We start from the raw sequence: 15712 nt of genomic DNA on the forward strand, positions 1-15712 counted from the left end.
AACGGAAGGAGTAAATTTATTTGAATTTATATCAAATAATGTCAACCATCAATCACAAACATAACTTTTTTTTTATTGTATCAATTAAGAAACATATTACACATTATTGTGGAACAGAAGAATTTTCTCTCTCATATTATAGTTACATGTTTGATTAATTAACTTCCCAACATAGGGCCTCCGTTGAATGTTAAGCAATCTCTGCACAAGCCAAACTCTCACTATATAAAGAAGTAGCTTGAAAGGAATAGAGAAATACAAAGAGAAAGATAACCATTTCATCACTCTAAACTCTGAATTAGCGAGAACATCAACAATTTGCGTGCAATGAAAAGCAAATCCCTAGCGATTATGTTATTTTTCCTCCTTGTCTTAACTGTGGGTAAGAAGTGCAATAAGAACTTTTGACTTTGATTATTTTTAATATTCTGTCTCGATTTCAGAATCGAACATATTGAGACGAGACAAAAAATTTTGGTTTCGGAAGTCAACCGAAATTAAAATAAAATATTAACTTAAGTTAGTACATAGAAAGACAATATTGCAAAGTATTAGTTTTAATTCAAATATATATTATCATTTTTCAATTAGTTGTAATATGAGCATGTACAATGGTTGTAATCCATTGTATTATATAGTAACCACACTCATATGAGTCGGTTTGTCTATTACACTACATTATATCAACAACATTACAACATTACAATTGATTAAGGAAGAAAATCAAATCAAACAATTATAAATATATGGATAGAAATATCAAACCTGGAGAGAACATCATACAAGACATTTTACCTTAGTTGTTGAAACAGTTGGAAAGTCTATTAATTCGCCGTACCATGTCCATATTGTATAATTTCTAAGGAAACCATCACAAATAAGATGTTCCCTAACTAGTTGTATTCAACTTTCTTCCATTCAAACAGTTGACACAAGGACATCTGAACTTCACCTCATCATCACTTATACCCTCATAACGTTGCACGCAAATTTTATTTGAATCATCGTAATCAAAGTGTGACCCTATCCCATTCAAGAAGATTCACTTTCTTTATTTTATTGGTACATATCCTCTTTTAAAATACATATCTTAAATTTCACGAAATTTTGCCGACATTTCGCATTGGCCTTCATGATACACGAAATGAAAGTGATTATCAACTACAATCAAATATAATATGCACCTGAAGATAATACAAAACACAGTTGACAAGAATTCATAAATTTTAAAATATGTATTTTAAAATATATATGCACAAATAAACTACTACAAAGTGATTAATCTTCTTAAATTGTCCAATCAGACAATTCAAGATTCAATACATTTAAATTATTAGTATTGTATCCCCTTGTATTAATTTTATATTAATTTTTAAAAAAAAAACGTAGCTTCTTCAAAATGAAAACTCGGGGACAATATATAATTTTTCGTATTGAATCTCAAACGGGAAACTAAGACTAACTCACACTAAAAGACAAACAAACAACATATTTAAATAAATAATTAATCACATATATAAAATATAAAACTACTACATAAAAAACTATAAAATCATAGGAAAATATTAGAATTAAGAACTTGGGAGCGTAAAGAGCGAATGACAATGGAAAATGATGCAATGCAACACGTTCGAGAGCGACAGGAGACAATAAAAAATACAAGAGAAGGTCATAAGTAACCAAAAAAAAAAAGAAGAAAAAACAACAAAAAACCTTAACAAAATATATTAACTAGTTAATTATAGTGTTGTTACAATTCTCTTAAATTTAGATTCAATGCTCTAAATTTCAGACGCAATGCTCTTAGATTCATACCCAATTCTCTTACAAAATTACTCAAAACACTCCACACAATTTCAATCCCAATGCAAATCAATTCTCGCAATAACTAAAATTGAAAATTAATATATACAAAACGGAAAACAAAATGAAAACGCATTGGAAACTTACCTTGGAGGAACGACGGCGCGATGGTAGCTGGAAAATGGAGAAGGAGGTGCACGAAATGGCCATACACGCAATGAAGGTGCAGCAAACCAACGGAGGCGATGCAACGGTGGTTGGAGCAGCATGGTGACAGCAACAATGGAGGTGCAGGTTGCAGAGAGCGAGAAATGGAGGCACAACCAATGGAATGCAATAGTCTTTAATTTTAAAAAAATCATCATAAATCATAAATGACATTTAATCAATAAATAAACTTAATTAAGCACCATGTTAATTCTTTGGTGACAATGAATAATACTTTACTTAAAAATATTACATTTAAATAGAAACCGAAGAAGTAAAGTTATTTGAATTTATACCCAATAATGTCCACCATCAATCACAAACATAACTTATTATTTTTTTATAGTATCAATTAAGAACATTAAGAACATATTATACGTTAATGTGGAACAGACTCATACTACAGTTACATGTTTGATCACTTAACCTTCCTAACATACGTGGGACCATTGCATTACGGGTAATGAGTTTTATTTGACAAACTTCAATAAACAATTATTTTAGATAAAAAAAAATGTTAAAACTTTATTAGTTTATTTTTGTAACTTTCATACAAAAGTAAAAAATTATTGACTTAAATACCGTTTTGGTCCTATTTTCGTAATGTTTATTGCAAATGGTCCTCATTTTGACAGAAGGTTTAAAATGGTCCTCATTTTTACCGAATGTTTAAAATGGTCCTCATTTTCGCAATTTGTGTTTTATTTGGTCTTTTTCTGTAATGTCGTTTAAATCATTAACGAAGCATTGTACATGTGACATGGTTTGTATTAGGGTGCGTTATGTGTACTGTACATACAAACCGTGCCACATGTACAATGTTCCGTTAATGATTTAAACGGCGTTACAGAAAAGGACCAAATAAAACACAAATTACGAAAATGATGACCATTTTAAACATTCGGTAAAAATGAGGATCATCTTAAACATTATGTCAAAAATGAGGATCATCTGCAACAAACACTATGAAAATGAGTTTGTGAACTTTGTCAACAAAATTTGTCAAAAAGATATGTTTGTTGCATTAAACAATCTTTGCATGAGCCAAATTCTCGTATTATATAAAGAAGTAGCTTGAAAGAAATAGATACAAAACAAAGAGAAATAGAAAGAGAAAGATAAGCATTTCATCACTCTGAACTCTGAATTAGCGAGAGCATCAACAATTTGCGTGCAATGGAGACCAAAACCCTAGCGATTATGTTTTTTTTCGTCCTTGTCTTAAGTGCTGGTAAGATGCATATACATATGTATTATGATATGATTAATAGTGTAAGTAATTATAATAATAATATTGTGTTAACGAAATGATGTGAAATGAGAAATGAATCAGATGTGGGTGTGAAGATAGCAGAGGCAGATTGTTATAAACCAAGTGCTCATTTCAAAGGTCCATGCTTTCAGAGTGACAACTGCAATGGTCAGTGCACCAGCGAAGGTCATCCCGGTGGCGAATGTCAAGGCTTCATCCCTCGTCGCTGCATGTGCATCTGTTAATTTAATTCGATCATTAATAATGTTTCATTAATAAATGTATCAGATTAATTAGTATAATCTATCACACATACTATTCCTTAATGGAATACAGTTTTACTATTAATGATTTGTCTCTCTTTCTCATTTTCTGATCTTAACTTTTGATAGTAGAAGTTGTGCTAAGAGTTGGAAGGAAGCAAGAGCTTATATATATATATATATATATATATATATATATATATATATATATATATATATATATATATATATATATATATATATATATATATATATATGAAAATTTGGTATTTTATCGTAAATCTTAGTATTTTATTAATAATTAACATTTTATGTTAAAATTATCATAAATATTAAGAGATATTTAATAAATAAATAATTTTTAAATTAAAAATATTCACAAATATTAAGTGACATTTAATTAATAAATAAGGTTTATTTCAAAATTTATTAAAAAAGTTAAATTACATTTAATTATCAATGGCATTAATCAATAAATAATACTTAATTACGAATGATAACTCCACGGTTGCATTTAATTTGTGAATAATACTTTATTTAAAACTTGATTACATTTAAACTATGATGCACATATACGATACGTGTATTAGATATTATATGTATCTCGTCTCATGGTTGATATGTTTGATTTGAAAATAATAGTATACGACACGTGATATATGTATATTGAAAAAATGTAGAATAATTTTTAAAAGGGTTAAATATGTTTTTGGTCCCTCAAGTTTCGGTAAATTTTGGAATTAGTCTCTCTTCGAAATTTTATACCAATTTAGTCCTTCATCTTTAGAAATGTGTGAATTTAATCCTACTTCCCAATTTTTGTTAAGTTTATTTGACATTTTAAATGCATTTTATGATAATATTTAAGTTAACATTGAAGTGAAAGTGTGTCAAACGGTGTAAACAATTCAAATATTATCATGAAATGCGCTTGAAACGTCAGATAAACTTAACAAAATTTGGTAAGAATGACTAAATTCATACATTTCTAAAGATAAAGGACTAAATTGGTATCAAGTTTCGAAGAGGGACTATTCCAAAATTCACTAAAACTTGAGGGACCAAAAACATATTTAACCCTTTTTTAAAAACTTCATAAATATATGATTGTTATTTGTGTAAATTCAAATTAAAACCATATGTACTAAAGTTGTCAACATAAAAAATGTATAAACTGAAGGAGTAAAGTTATTTGAATATCAAAAGTCAACCATCAATCACAAAATTATTGTATTATTATTATTATTAATTTATCTTCTTTTATAAGGGATAATATTTAATGTTAATAAATAATAAAACATAACATTAAATATAATAAAGAATAAAAAAAATTATTGAAATATTTTTTATCTTCTCTCGTTGTCTTTTAAGTTTTTCACATATTGTATTCATCTTTCACTCTTGTATGTCTTCTTTTGTTTCTGAAAAACTTAGAAAGTTAGATACTAATTCATTTTTTCCACTCTCATTTAAGATAAAAAAGAGAAAAGAGAAAGATAACTCTCTCTTATCTCTTGATAGTAAAATATTAGTGTAGTAGTAGTTAGTATTTTTTTCATCTCATGAGTTTTTTGTATATTTGTTTTTACTAATATAGAAGAAGAAATTACGTACTATATATTTTTTCATAATATTTTTTAATTGTGACTTGATTATCTTTTCTTCTAGTAATTATATCTCTCAATTTTCGATTAGATTTTAAGAAATTATTTTTTAGTATTATTTTTTTAAATGGGTATATTAATGAAGAATAAAATAATATATTTATTTTATATTCTTTTTTAAGTGATAAAAGGGAATACTCGTGAAGATGAAAACAAGACAAATTTATTTTTCACATATTTTCAAGCATGATACTAAGGATTCAATTTTCGAATTAGATGAACCCTTTGTTAAGATTTAAAAAATTACAGGTGGAGGTTTCATATTAATTATTTGAACGTTATACCAAGAAAACTTTCACAAATATGAAAGGAAAATTATTTTTTAACTCCCATCATTTACTCTCCGATGTGGCTTAGTGTGGACCATGATTCTTTCAAAGGAAAAGATAGTAGTACATTAATCAATGATCCATATTAAGCCACACCAGGAAGTAAAAGATGAGAGTCAAAAGATGGAAGTTATAGTATCATTGTCCAATATAAAAATATCCCATTAGCAAAATAGATTAAATTAGAAAAACTTATTTAAAATGGGTTCCATAGCAAATACAACTCTAAAACTATCATTTCTTTAAGGAACAAACAAGAAGATTTCAATACTAAATCATATACTTGTGTTATGTTAGTGATAATGATTAAATATAACTATATTATTTTGGCATCTTCAAAATTTTTTGTCAAGACCTGCGACTACGGGTACGAGTATATACCTATTAATCAGTGAGAATGAAGATGAAACAAAAATTTGATATATTTTAAGTTTTGGTATGAGGATGGATATGAATTTTTTTTTTCTCAAGATAGATATGGATTACGAAACTCGTCCCCACCCCATTATCATCCCTAACCATAATAAATCTTCGGTGACATTTAATTAATGAATAATACTTCATTTAAAAGGTGATTACATTTAAATAGAAACCGAATGAGTAAAGTTATTTGAATATCAAATAATGTCAACCATCAATCACAAACATAACTTATTTTTTATTGTAGAAAATTAAGAAACGTATGATACATTAATGTGGGAGTGAATATTTCTCTCTTTCATATTAGAGTTACATGTTTAACCAATTAACCTTCTCAACATACGTGGCACCATTGCATGTTAAAACAACCTCTGCAAAGCCAAACTCTCGTAGTATATAAAGAAGTAGCTTCAAAGAAATATCTACAAAGAGAAAGATAACCATTTCATTACTCTGAACTCTGATCAACAGAGCTTCAACAATATGCGTGAAATGGAGAGAAAACCCCTAGGGATTATGTTCTTTCTGCTCTTTGTCTTAATTGCTGGTAAGATGCGTGTGTTTATATATATATATATATATATATATATATATATATATATATATATATATATATATATATATATATATATATATATATATATATATATATATATATATATATATATATATATATATATGAGATTCTTTTTTATCTACATTTCGTAATTCTAATTTGTTAATATTTTAAAAATTAATCATTACTTCAACCTATTTTCTGTCTATTTTTTTTTATCAACAATTATTTTCTCATATTTTCTTCATTCATTTCATTTTACTTTTAATAAATGTAAATTTATTTTGCATATTAACTTAATAACATTATAATATTATCACCTACTAGTATCGTAGATAGTTACAAAATCGTAGATACTTACAAAATCATATATAAAGATAATATTTTTATATATAAAGAGAATAACTCTTTCTGTGAACATCAATTTCTTTTTCTATGGTTAATATTAGGGTACATTTTATTATTCTCGATATATTTGTCCTATTAATATATAATGCAAATTCTTAAAAAAATTGGAGATAGAAGCATTATGGCAGTGCTTTTTTAGTAATAATAATATTAATATTGTGGTGTGAAACAAATGAATCAGATGTGGGTGTGAAGAGAGCAGAGGCAGATTGTTTTAAACCAAGTGCCCATTTCAAAGGAGCATGCTTTCTGAGTGATGACTGCGCTTCTCAGTGTATGAAAGAAGGTCATCCTGGTGGTGAATGTCAAGGCTTTATCCCTCGTCGTTGCATGTGCATGTGTTAATTCGATCATTAATCATGTTTCATTAATAAATGTGTCAGATCAATTAGTATAATCTGTCACATATTTTCCCTTTTATATTACTGGAATACATTTTTACTTCTCATTCTCTTTCTCTGATCTTAACTTTTAATTGTAGAAGTTGTGCTGAGGGTTGGAAGAGTGGGAGAGATTGTAGACCCGACTCTCTCCACTAATATTTAATTTAAAAGATATAAAACTGAATTGTTTGAGGGATTTGGAATAAGGGTTTGAAGGAGAGGGTGACATGTTATGGGTTTAACTCCTTCCGCTATGAAAAAAACTAACAATTAATATTTATCTTCAATATTATGATAAAGTGAGATATGGATGAGTAACTAAAATAACTCATTTCACTATTTTACATTTAAAAAGGATGTAAAAAGTTTCAAATACCCAATTAAATCCACATGTTACATTAAGCATTAATATATCATTAGATTACTAATTAATTTATATGATATTGGTTCCAATATCGATTGAATTGTTGAATTGGATATTTAGTATAAGGTAAAAAGTTATGGATATTAAATAATTAAATAATTAGTAAATATTAAATTTTCTTAAAATCCATAACTAATTGTGATATTAAATTAAATTCGACCTAATAACTATTAATTAATGCAGTTTTATTTTATTTAAATTATAAATATTTTATAATTGTATTTAATATTTTATTTAATGCTCATTAATAAAAGTTAAAAAATAATTAAATAATTATATTTTAATGTTGTTAGAAATAAAAATATAATTAAACATAAAAAAGTTTAAATTAAAATAAAAACCAACAAGAAAATAGTGTCAAACATTTAAAAAATAAAAAAATTAAAATATTAATTTGAAACTTCTGTCAAACATTTAAAAAATAAAAAAAATAAATTAAAGTATTAATTTGAAACTTCATTGAGTTTCTTTTTTCTCTTTTGACTTATCGATGACCTCTTACAACATTCTTTTTAACTTAACAAAATTTCTTTTTGGTATTAAAGAAACAAAAAATATTTCAATATTTGAAATTATTAATTATAAATACATAAAGCAAACAATATGTTAAAGAGATATTTTTTTTTTGCATTTGAGTAAAGACGTTAAAAATTCCAAAATAATCATAAAGTTATTGTTTAGAAATTTTAAAGAATATTTTTGTCTTTATATAATATATTAATGCATTTATATTATTTTAATTAATAAATTATTTATTTTAGTTTTTAATGTAAAAATGATATAATCAATATACATTAATTATTCTTTAACTAGTCTAATTAGTATTTTCCAAAAGTTATATGTTAACAAGTAACTTAATTATATATCATCTAAAATGAATCATTTAGTTCATCACATTAAATTCTTTAATTTAACAATTAAATATTATTTTTTATCTCTTTAACAAAGATTAAACAATGCAAGTTGAATCTAATAATACTCTTTTCCTTTATATAATCATGTATATAAATGGATTTCCTTTCTTTTTCTATATTTATATTTCAATTTTATTTTTTAAATTAAAATAATTATTTTATCAAGTTTAATATTTATGTGATATTTATAAAATTTAACCATTTTTTATTTTACTATTTTTTAGTTATAAATTACCTACAAAATAAATAAAATTTATTTATAATAAAACTATAAAAAATATTTATGTTTAATTTTATAATAATAATAATAATAACAATATTAAATTTTGACATAATGAAATGAGGTTGAATCGGTACTAAATACTTTTGCTAAATAGATGTTTAATCTTTTAAAAATTTTATAATTATTTTGTAAAATCAATTAATTGCACCATATTGTAATATTAATTTTATTTATTATATTTAAAATTGAATTTACAACTTCATTTCATGATATTTATTATTTTATTTTTATATCATTGTTATTATTATCAATTATAACTTTAATTATTGTTATTATTATTATTATTATCAGCTCTAATAATAATAATAATAATTATTATTATTATTAACTATAGTTGTTGTTATAAACTATAATTATGATGATCAGTATTACTACCAACTATAAGTATTATTATTATCATTATTAACTACAATTATTTCTATTATTATATTACTATTATTATTATTATTACTACTACTATTATTATTAATTAGAACTATAATTATTATAATAGTTATTATTATTATTATTATTATTATTATTATTGTTATATACACACTTTACTTTTACTTACTATTTATAAATTATGTTTCAAATTACTTTACCCTCTTATTTGTTTTGTTGTTTATTTATCTTTACATTTGAATAATTATTTCAATTCAAAAAAAATAGTTACTAAAATTAGTAAAATAATAAAACTGAAAACTATTTTTTTTATTTTAAATAATTATTTAAGTTTAAAATATAACAATTAAGAGGATAAAATTGAAAAAACAAAAAAGGACACCAAAGATGTTTATCTCTTTATATATATATATATATATATATATATATATATATATATATATATATATATATATATATATAGTTGTATTATTATTATTATTATTATTATTATTATTATAGTTAAACGCACATTTTACATTTATTTACTACAAGATCGTATCTCAATTACTTGTACTTTTTATTTGTTTTGTTGTTCATTTTATTTTTGTATCTGTGTAATTATTTGAATTAAAAAAATAGTTACTCAAATTATTAAAATGATAAAATGGACAAATAATTTTTATTACGAATAATTATTTTAATTTAACAAATAATAATTAAGAGGATAAAATTGTATAAACAAAAGAGGACACAACAAATGTATATCTCTTTATTTATGTAGTTATTGTATTATTATTATTTTTATCACTATGAGATATTATTATAATGGTATTACTATTATTATAGTTAGACACACGTCTTAAATTAATTTACTACGGGATCGTATTTCGATTACTTGTCATTTTTATTTATTTTGTTGTTAATGTATATCTTTATATATAATTATAGATTATTATAGTTGACATTAACCTTAGTGTTAGTATAAATATTATTATTATTGGTATCATTATTATTTTTATTATTATTATTACTGTTCATAATTGTATTATTATTATAAATTTGCTTTTTTTAATTATAAAAAACGTTATTATACTAAATACTTTTGCTAAATAGAGTTTTAATCTTTTAAAATTTTTATAATTTATAATTTATATTAATATTATTGTTAGTATTTTTAATGGTTAAATAAAAATAATAAAAATTATATTATTATTCTAAAATAATTAAAATAAAAAAAAATGTTCTCATGAATCATAGGCTGCTATTATAATTATTTTGTAAAATCAATTAACTGTATTATATTATGATATCAATTCTATTTATTATATTTAAAACTGAAATTATTATTGCATCACTTAGATTTATTATTTCATTACTTTAATAACAACATTTATAATAATATAACTTAATTTTTATAATATTTCATTACATAATACTTTTACTATTTTATTATTTTAATATACAAAATAGAACATACGTCCCGTGCACGCACAATCAGTATACTAGTTTTATTTATGAAAATAAACTCATTTCTTCTTCACCAAAGAAAACTGAAATGCAACAAGATAGGTTGAGTCGTTATCTCAATTCAATTATAAATCTTGTTATTATATTTAGATTTTTATTCCTTTTAGTCTTTATATTTAGATTTTTTATTAATTTGATCTTTATATTTATTTTTTACGGTATTAAAAGGTCGTCCTTCTTATTAAATTGAGGTTAAAGTATTTGAAATGTAACCAAATGTTAGTCTAGAAAAATGTCCTTATTTTGTTTTTAAATAAACAATGTGGTTATTTTTGTGAAATCAATGTTAACATTATTAGAAGATGATTACATGCGAGTTACTATTAAAAATACACAAATTTTTTGTTAATTTTCTTTTAACTTTTTTTATAAAATACTTATAAAATTTGTTATGAACAATAATTTACAAGAAATACCAATTTTTTGTGTAAAATATTCTGCACAAAACATTTTTCACAAAAACATTTGTCAAAAATACTTGCAAATTTTATAACATTAGAAAATAATTATCTACAAAGAAATTATCTGTCAATTAAAATTTTTAGAAAAAATAGAAAAAGAATAATTTTTTCTTACCAAATTTTATAACAAATTTACAAGAAAAAAATGAGGAAATTTGAAAATTTCTAGTAATGAGTCAAAATTCTTTTCTCCCTCTCTAACTCTTCTTTGTCGACAATACAATTTTCGCCTCCTGCAAAACCAATATTATAGATCCAATATATTTGGTTTTGTCTACTCATTGTCGAAGAAAAACATATGAATCCAATTATGACTTTTGGGTTTGTTCCAAAATTTGTGAAAGACAACGCGGAAAAAAAATCATATTGTCTCATTAAAAAAAGATATAAGGACCCAATTGAAGTGACACATGATTACTTTCAAATGACTAATTAAGTCCTTTATGGAGCTGATATACGATTATTTCCAAATGACGTTAATGTCAATTTATCAGAATGAATCACGTTAATTTAATAAAGGCGGTTTAATTATGTTTTTAGACTCTCATAAAGTTGAAAACTTCCAATTGAGCTCCTTTTAAGTTAAATTTTTGTGGTATATTAAGTTCTTAAAATTTTAAAACTTTTTAACTGAGTCTTTTTAAGTGTTAAAATTTAAATGTATGATTCTTTGAGAAGGGGAGGTTACCTTACACTATCATCCTACATAAATATTACAATATATTAAATTTTTTATTTAGATTTACTATATTTGATGAAACCTATTCTTAAAATAAATTAAAATTATAAAATTAGATGATTAGATAATTAAATAAGAATAAAATTATTAAATAAAAAATAAAAAATAAAATTTTATAATTTTAATTTCATAATTTTTAAAATTATCTAATTTGACAATATATATTAAATACAATAATATTTATTATCTTAAAATTTAAACTAAAAAATAACCATTACACTGTTCAATGGCATCGTAACCATTACAGTGTTAATTCCATAGTTCCAGCTCTTTACGTGTTTTTCAATTAAATTCATGTGGCGCTTCACATGCTTTGAACGAGACCACAGTTAGAGATGAACCAATATAGTCTGCTGGCATAGGTTCTTGTAACACACTTTTTTAGTTTAAATTTCAAAATAATAAATATTATTGTATTTAATTTATGTATAAGTAGTGTAGTAATAAAATGTAATAATAAAATTTTATTTAAAATATTTTTAATGAAATTATTAAAAAAGTATGCGTATAAAATTTTAGAAAGGTTAAAATACCTTTTTGGTCATAATTTTCGTCAAGTTTTTTCAAATAAGTCCTAATTTTGGTTTTGTCTTCAAATAGGTCCCAATTTTCGTCAAGTATGTTCAATTGGGTCCTTTTTTGCTAACACCGTTTAAATCATTAACGGCCATGAACAGTGACTGCCACCTGTCATTTCGTGGTTTTTTGAATTTTTTTTATTTTTTATTTTTATTTTTTTTCAATTTTTTTAAATGTACATGTGTCAACCCAGGAGTGTGCCACGTGTCACTTTGTGGTTTTTTTGAATTTTTTATTTTATTTTTTTGAATTATTTTTTAAATATCTACGTGTCAATCTAGTAGTGTGTCACGTGTCAAAGTCAATATTCTATATTCAATTTGGTCCCTATATTTGTTATTTTTGTTCAATTAGGTCCTAATTTTTGTTAAGATTAACCAATTTGGTCCCTATAGAAGATGTGACCAAATTTAATTTTTATATCAAAGTTATAATGATGTGAATTTTAATATATTATATAAAGATATTTAATAAAAAAATATGAATTTTAATATAAAAATTAAATTTGATTTTAATTTGGAGAGGGACCAAATTGGTTAATGTTAACAAAAATTGGGACCTAATTGAACACAAATAACAAATATAAGGACCAAATTGAATTTAGAACATTGACTTTAACACGTGGCACGCTACTGGTTTGACACGTGGACATTTAAAAAAAATTCAAAAAATTCAAAAAAATCACGAAGTGACACGTGACACACTCCAGGTTGACACGTGTACATTTAAAAAAAATAACAAAATTTTAAAAAAAATTAAAAAAAATAAAAATAAAAATAAAAAAATTCAAAAAAACCACGAAGTGACACGTGGCAGTCACTGTTCATGGTCGTTAATGATTTAAACGGTGTTAGTAAAAAAGGACCCAATTGAACAAAATTGACGAAAATTGTGACAAAAAGGTATTTTAACCTTTTAGAAATTATAGAAAAGATGAAAAGAATTGAATGTCGGGATCCTTGTGAACGACTTCTGTATAAAATCTACAAAAATAAAATTGAATGTCGTTATTAATCATAATAACTTCAATTTTTTTATTTTATTTTAAGGAGTCGTCTTTATGCCACACGGTTTTAATATAAAGGTTGTATTGAATCTGCATGATTCGTCTCCACCACGTAATTTATTAGTCAATTGACATATTTATATAATAAATGAGTCATAAATGACCTATTTCTGTAAGAGAAACAAAAATATTAAGTGACATTTAATTAATAACCCTCTGTGTCGAATTTCCCTCTACTCCTCTCTAGACTCCTCCTGGGTCTTCTTACCGAATGTACTCTGAAGGTGGGGGTACCTATAGGTACTACGACCCTCACGTCAAATAGTGATTTGATTGATATGAGGTGTAATTGGTAAAGTGAGAAAAGTCTACCTTTACGTGTTCACTAAGTCTTAATTTATACTAGTTTCTTGACGGCACCTGCTATTGTTATTTGCAGATAGTTTGTATTCGAGGATCCACTCTTTCCTTTTTGACTAAGTTTATACGCGTCGGTTCTTTCCTTTCTGACTGAGATTGCATGTTGCTGTCTTACCAAAGATCAACTCTTTCCTTTTGGGGGATTTGCCCGTCTGTACTTTTCTAAATATTAATTCCTTCCTTTTTTTGGGGTTTGTTCGTCTGTATTTCTTCAAATATCAACTCCTTCTTTTATTAGCCTGTCTGTACTTCTCCAAATATCAACTTCTTCCTTTTTTGGGGTTTGCCAGTCTGTCCTTCTCCAAATATTAACTCCTTCCTTTATGGTATTGTCCGTCTGTACTTCTCCAAATATCACCTCCTTCCTTTCTTAACTAAGATTACGTGTTGCTCCTCCGCACCCCTGCGCCATAATCTCATTTTCCACCTGCCATTTCCTTGAGTCGGAATGTATACAGCCAAAAGGACCAGGATGTACCTGACCATTACACTTATTAGGCTGTCTGCGTCGTGCTGAATTAAAACTCCAACAATTGGATCAGAGCGTGAGGGCTCCCACACTCGGGTCGGGATGTTCCCGACCATTTTTCCCTTACTGAACCGGGACGTACCCGGCCATACGCCATCAGAAAATGTATTAAAAAACTTAAATTACATTTAATTATCAATAATATTTAATTTTAAAAAATTATTACAAATCACAAATGACATTTAATCAATAAATAATATTTAATTAAGCACCATGACGGTGACATTTAATTAATGAATAATAATTTACTAAAAAGGTGATTACATTCAAATAAAAATTGTTTGAATATCAAATAATGTCAGCCATAAATCACAAATATAACTTATTTTTTTTATCGTATCAATTAAGAAACATATTATACATTAATGCGGAAATGAAGATTTTTCTCTCTCATATTACAGTTATATGTTTAATCAATTAACCTTCCTAACGTAGGCTCCGTTGAATGTTAAACAACCTCTGTACGAACCAAACTCTCATATTATATAAAGAAGTAGCTTCAAAGAAATATTTACAAAACAAAGAGAAATACAAAGAGAAAGATAACAATTTCATCACTTTGAACTTTGAATTAGCGAGAGCATCAACAATTTGCGTGCAATGGAGACCAAAACCCTAGCGATTATGTTTTTTTTCGTCCTTGTCTTAAGTGCTGGTAAGATGCATATACATATGTATTATGATATGATTAATAGTGTAAGTAATTATAATAATAAGATTGTGTTAATGAAATGATGTGAAATGAATCAGATGTGGGTGTGAAGATAGCAGAGGCAGATTGTTATACACCAAGTGCCCATTTCAAAGGTGCATGTTTTCTGAGTGACCACTGCAATTTTGTGTGTGCCGACGAAGGTCATCCCGGTGGCGAATGTCAAGGCTTCATCCCTCGCCGCTGCATGTGCATATGTGATTAACTTAATTCGATCATTAATCATGTTTTTTAAATAAATGTGTCAGATCAATTAGTATAATCGATCACACATACTTATCTTTTTATATTAATGAAATCATTTTTGTTACTAATTATTGGTCTATCTTTCTCTTTCTCTGATTTTAAATTAAAGGTTAATGATAAAAAGTTGCGGTAAAAGTTGAAAATGAGTGTGGAAAAAATTGTAGATTAAACTTTTCCACGATGATATAAATTTGGTCCGAAGAATTTAGAAGAGAGACGAT

At 25.2% G+C, this 15712-nt stretch overlaps 1 long non-coding RNA gene across 1 annotated transcript; it reads left to right on the plus strand.

Annotated features, from left to right (window-relative positions):
• Positions 1-6307: 6307 nt before the first annotated feature.
• On the plus strand, positions 6308-7322 carry LOC114175609. Its single transcript, XR_003602865.1, has 2 exons — positions 6308-6485; positions 7084-7322. It is a non-coding gene; the product is annotated as an uncharacterized LOC114175609 (long non-coding RNA).
• Positions 7323-15712: the final 8390 nt, after the last annotated feature.

This window comes from Vigna unguiculata, chromosome 3, assembly GCF_004118075.2.
Source record: "Vigna unguiculata cultivar IT97K-499-35 chromosome 3, ASM411807v1, whole genome shotgun sequence".
Lineage (NCBI taxonomy): Eukaryota > Viridiplantae > Streptophyta > Magnoliopsida > Fabales > Fabaceae > Vigna > Vigna unguiculata.